This window comes from Myotis brandtii, unplaced genomic scaffold, assembly GCF_000412655.1.
Source record: "Myotis brandtii unplaced genomic scaffold, ASM41265v1 scaffold300, whole genome shotgun sequence".
In the NCBI taxonomy this organism is placed as follows: Eukaryota; Metazoa; Chordata; class Mammalia; order Chiroptera; family Vespertilionidae; genus Myotis; species Myotis brandtii.
In genome coordinates this window covers 1,057,098-1,063,216 of record NW_005361459.1, presented here as the reverse complement: position 1 = coordinate 1,063,216, position 6,119 = coordinate 1,057,098, and the positions used below count along the sequence as shown (strand labels likewise).

General features: G+C 42.8%; 1 protein-coding gene across 6 annotated transcripts in view; it reads right to left on the bottom strand.

Annotated features, from left to right (window-relative positions):
* Positions 1 to 6,119, bottom strand: part of PRPF4B (pre-mRNA processing factor 4B) — a 63,491-nt gene that overhangs the window by 31,394 nt on the left and 25,978 nt on the right. The gene's annotated exons all lie outside the window — the stretch shown is intronic.

Sequence of the window (6,119 nt, the reverse complement as noted above, 5' to 3'; positions counted from 1 at the left end):
GCCCTGCTCTGTGCCTGATAGGGGGGAGCTCCCCAATCCCCTGATTGCCCTGCGGCTCTGTGTTTGACAAGGTGCAGCACACCAACCCCCTCCCCGCCACGGGCCCTGCTCTGTGTGTGACAGGGTAGAGCCATAACCTCTCCATCAGCCCTGCCCCGAGTGTGACAGTGGTGGCGCCCCAACCCCCCTGATGGGCCCTGCTCTGAGAGTGACAGGGGGCAGCTCCCCAACCCCCTGATCGGCCCTGCTCTGTGTGTGACAGGGGGGAGCTCCCCAACCCCCTGATGGGCCCTGCTCTGTGCATGACAGGGGGGAGCTCCTCAACCCCCTGATCGGCCCTGCTCTGTGTGTGACAGGGTAGAGCCATAACCTCTCCATCAGCCCTGCCCCGAGTGTGACAGTGGTGGCGCCCCAACCCCCCTGATGGGCCCTGCTCTGTGAGTGACAGGGGGCAGCGCCCCAACCCCCTGATCGGCCCTGCTCTGTGCGTGACAGGGGGTGGCGCCGCAACCTCCCCATCGACCCTGCCTTGAGTGTGACAGGGGGCGGTGCCCCAACCCCCCAATCGGTCCTACCCTGAGCGTGACTGAGGGTGGCATCGCAACCTCCCGATCCGCCCTGCTCTGTGCACAGGAGGGGGCAGCGCCCCAACTCCCCAATCAGCCCTGCTCTGAGCCTGACCAAGGGCTGCACTTAGGGATTGGGCCTGCCCTCCACCCGGGAGGAGCAGGCCTAAGCCAGCAGGTCGTTATCTCCCGAGGGGTCCCAGACTGCGAGAGGGCACAGGCCGGGCTGGGGGACCCCCCTCCCCACCCCCCCGGAGTGCACAAATTTTTGTGCACCGGGCCTCTAGTCCTATAGAAAAGAGAAACGTGCAAATTAGCTGTCCCTCTGCTACGCACAAGCCATGCCCACAAGCAAATCAGAGTGACTATGCAAATTAACCCAACAAAGATGGTGGTTAATTTGCATACGCAGGTGTCAGGCGCCCCAGGAGGCGACGGCAGCAGCCAGCTCCCAGGACCATTGCCGGCACAGGAGGCAAGGCCTACCACGCCAAACCATGCCCGCGGGTTCCCAGGACTTTCCTCAGTCGGGGAGCCAAGGCCACCCGCACCTAGACACACCCACGGGCTCCTGGGACCTTGCCAGCAGAGAGCAGGATGTTTGGAGGACTTGGCAGAGCAGGAGACCACTGGATGTAGAGCAGAGCGAGAGAGAGGGCGGCTTGGAGGGCGTGGCTCCCTGTCTCCCCAGCTTCCTCATCACAGCTGTGGAAACTGACAGCAGGGAGGAGGAAGTCCACCCCCACAGAATCAGCCAGAATCAGCCTTTAGTCAGACAGCTCTCAGCGGCCTGATAGCCAGGACTCTCATTCCCCTGCCTCTCAGACGGTGACAGTAGAGAGGTGGGACTATGTCTAAAGAACAACTATTGATATAATGTAGCTCTGCAGCCAAAAGATGCCAGCATTATCAACAGAAAGTGTCTGCAGAACAGCATGCGTCTGATCTTGAAAGAAGGTGGCGCCTGCAACAGAATGCGGCACCTTCTCAGCAAAAATGGAGTACATGAGGATGCAATTCTCGAACATAGTTGTGGTGGAATGACTGTTCGATGTGAATTTTGCCTATCATTAAATTTCTCTGATGAAAAACCATCAGATGGGAAATTTACTCGATGTTGTAGCAAAGGGAAAGTCTGTCCAAATGATATACATTTTCCAGATTACCCGGCATATTTAAAAAGATTAATGACAAATGAAGATTCTGACAGTAAAAATTTCATGGAAAATATTCATTCCATAAATAGTTCTTTTGCTTTTGCTTCCATGGGTGCAAATATTGCATCGCCATCAGGATATGGGCCATACTATTTTAGAATGCACGGACAAGTTTATCACCACACTGGAACTTTACATGCTGCGGATGGTGTTTCTCGGAAGTTTGCTCAACTCTATATTTTGGATACAGCCAAAGCTACAAGTAAAAGTTTAGCAATGTCAGAAAATCAGGGCTGCTCAGAAAGACTCATGATCAACATCAACAACCTCATGCATGAAATAAATGAATTAACAAAATCGTACAAGATGCTACATGACGTAGAAAAGGAAGCCCAATCTGAAGCAGCAGCAAAAGGTATTGCTCCCACAGAAGTAACAATGGCGATTAAACCGAGCGTAACAGTGACTCGGGTAGATATAATTCTCCCCGTGTAACCGAGTTTGCTGTCATATTCAGAAACGAAGATGGAGAACCTCCTTTTGAAAGGGACTTGCTCTTTCATTGTAAACCAGATCCCAATAATCCAAATGCCACTAAAATGAAACGAATCAATATCCTGTTTCCTACATTGATGCAATGACATATCCTATTCTTTTCCACATGGTGAAAAAGGCTGGGGAACAGGTATTGCATTAAGACTCAGAGACAACAGTGTAATCAACAATGATACTAGACAAAATGTAAGGGACACGAGTCACACCAATGCAGTATTATGGATTTCATCTCTCCGTGCAGGACACATTCAATCCTATTTTAAATGCAGGAAAATTAACTCAACAGTTTATCGTGGATTCATATTCAAAAATAGAGACCAATGGGATAAATTTCATCAAAGCAAACCAATCTAAGTTGAGAGTTGAAAAATATAGTGGTTTGATGGATTATCTCAAAATCTAGATCTGAAAATGACAATGTGCCGTTTTATCAATGGTAAAATGATAATACTTCCATCATCTTCTGAGGGTAGTCCCAAAAATATGCAGCAGCGATATCAGGATGCTATGGCAATTGTAACAAAGTATGGCAAGCCCGATTTATTCATAACCATGACATGCAACCCCAAATGGGCAGATATTGCAAACAATTTACAACACTGGCAAAAAGGAAAACAGACCTGACTTGGTAGCCAGAGTTTTTAATATTAAGCTGAATGCTCTTTTAAATGATATCTATAAAGTCCATTTATTTGGCAAAGTAATATCTAAAATTCATGTCATTGAATTTCAGAAACGCGGACTGCCTCACGGTCACATATTATTGATATTAAGATAGTGAGTCCAAATTATGTTCCTCTAATTAATTCCCTTTCAATGTGCACGAATTTCATGCACCGGACTACTGGTCTATATATATAAAAGCCTAATATGCTAAGTGTCTGACTGATTGGTCGACCACTTGACCACTTGCTATTACACACACTGTCAACCAGGGGGCAGATGCTCTGACCGATAGGTTAGCTTGCTGCTGGGGTCCAGCTGATTGGGACTGTGCGAGAGGGACCGGACACACCCTGGAGCCCTCCTGCAGTCCCTCCCCTGCCGGCCAGCCCCAATGGGGACTGGGCAAGACGGGCCAGACATGCCCTGGAGCCAACCTCGCGCACTCCCTCCCCAGCCTCTAAAATATTTCTTCTAATTAATTTCCTTTCAAAGTGCACAAATTCGTGCACCAAGCCTCTAGTATTTCATAAAGTTCTACTATATAATACCAATTCTTTCACCAACATGATTATGTATTAAAGTGAAAACTCCTCTTTAGAAATTGTATTTCTGCCCTGGCCAGTGTGGGCTCGGTTGGGCATCATCCCACATGCACAGAAAGGCTGCTGGTTCAATTCTTGGTCAGGGCACATGCCACAGTTGCAGGCTCATTCCCTGGTAGGAAGCATGCAGTAACACATCAATGTTTCTCTCTCTCTTCCTCTCTTTCTAAAACAGTTAAAAAAATAAAAAAATAAAAATTAAATTCTAAATTGTAACTTAAATCTCAAAATATTAATATCCCCATTATAGATATAGGTCTATATCTATTTCTCTTCTAAAAAGTCCAATAAATCCATAAAAATCAGGGCAAAAAAATTAAAGAGTTCTTAGAAAAAAATAATACAAATTAAAATTACAATGAAATACCATCTCTCTCTTATGAGACTGACTAAAAATTCCAAGTATGACAACATTTTGTTAATAAGGCTCTCAATAAACAAGCATTCAGACATTGGTTGTGGATGGCAATTAATTGTACCTCCATTATATAGGGGAATTTAGAAATATACAGAAAAATTATATATTCATTCACTCTTCTGGCTCATCTATCCCACTTCTAGGAAACCATTTCAAAGGTACAGTGGCAAGCATAAAAAGAAAATGACTTAATGCACAACACTATTCTAACTAATTCTCCAATGAATAACCAACTGGACACACCTCACATATCCACCATTAGAAGACAGGTTAAATAAACTATGTCACATTCATTTCACTGGAATAGATCACAGTTATAAAAAGTAAAGATATTTTCATACAGATGAGTATATATAGTATACTTTTAAAAAATATTTCTTTTTATTGATTTCAGAGAAGAAGGGAGAGGGGGAGAGAAAGAGAGAGAGAGAGAGAAACATCAATGATGAGAGAGAATCACTGATCGGCTGTCTCCTGCATGCCCCTACTGGGGGTCAAGCCCGCAACCAGGGCACGTGCCCTAAGTGGAAATCGAACCCGGGACCCTTCCATCCACAGGCTGACACTCTATCCACTGAGCCAAACTGGCTAGGGCTTTGCTATAGTATGCTTTTGTTGTGCCTGTGTAGGTAGATTAAATAAACTATAGCACATTCATTACATTAGAATAAAATGCAGTTATAAAAAGAAGTAAAGTTATTTTCATAAAGATGAATGTGTATACTAGTGTGCTTTTCTTTGTGCCTGTGTAGGCAGAACACAAATGCATACACTAAAAGATTTTTTAATAATTTTTAAAAACCCAGAAAATTATTAAAAAGCAAAAGCAAATAAATCTAAACCTATCAAATTGGCAGTACAACTTTAAAACTGTTGTGACTATATATCTTGGAATGCATTACAAGAACAAAAATAACTATTACATTTCAAATTGCATTCAGTACATTTTATATCAGTAGTCATACTGACAACTCTGTATATATGAAAGTTTGAAAATAAAAACCTGAGTTATCAGGTTATTGGTACCAAGTTTTTCACATTAAAAGAGAAATTGAAAATCAAATTATTTAATAAAAACTCTATAATCTCAAATTTAATTGGCAATATCAGTATAAATTCCTCCTTTCCAAAAATGTATATATTTTTTAGCTTTGGCTGCAAAAAAGGTCCAGGAGTAATGAGCATCTCAAATTGCCCTATGATCTCTAAATATCTGCCTACTAAAGGAACCAGGAGCAATAGCTGATTCTGTTCTGGGTCAAGATATGCACAAGGTGAAATATCTTACTGTGGTAGAACAGGAGTCAGAAAATAAAAGACTGGGCCAAATTTGGCCCCTGGCTTATTTTTGTATGGCCCATTTGTACATTTTTAAAGGTCTGGGGAAAAACATGAAGAATATTTTGTGACATGAAAATTTTATAAAATTCAAATTTCGGTGTCCATACAGCTTTTTTAGGAACACAGCCATTCATGGTCATTCATTCGTTCTGGCTGTGGCTGCTTCTGTATTACAGCAGCAGGGTTCAGTAGTTGGGACAGAAAACAATAGTCTAAAATAATTTACTACCTGACCTTTTACAGAGTTTGCTGAACCTAACCTAGAAAATATTAAATACTGCAGGATTTAGGTAAAAAAACATCAGAAACCAACTTAAAAGGGCTCCTTCCCTACCTTAGCTCAAGAGAGAAAAATCTGAACTTCAAAAAGAAAACTGACACATGTATTTTAATACATGTACAAAATGATACCAACTAAAACGCAACAAAAATCTCATTGGTCATCTGTGGAAGCACGATGGCACCAACTTTATTCAATACTAAAAATTGTTCAATAAAGAAAAATAATCAAGCATTTATCCTGCCCTTTCCTGTACAAACTACACTTTGGGGTAACCAATGAATGGAAAACTTAAGACAACCACACACATCACTTGATGTAATGATGAAAGTACACACCACCACTTATGAAATATTTTTGCCAAAAAAATTAAACCTAAATCCATTTACCTCTCTAACACTAACCACTAGTTTTCAAGAAATACTGAGGACACAGGAAATGAAATAAAGGACATAAGAATGTGAACAAACAAAATCAGAATGGAAAAGTTTACAGAACACATGGCCCTGGTATCCTCAAGTAAATGGGGGGTGG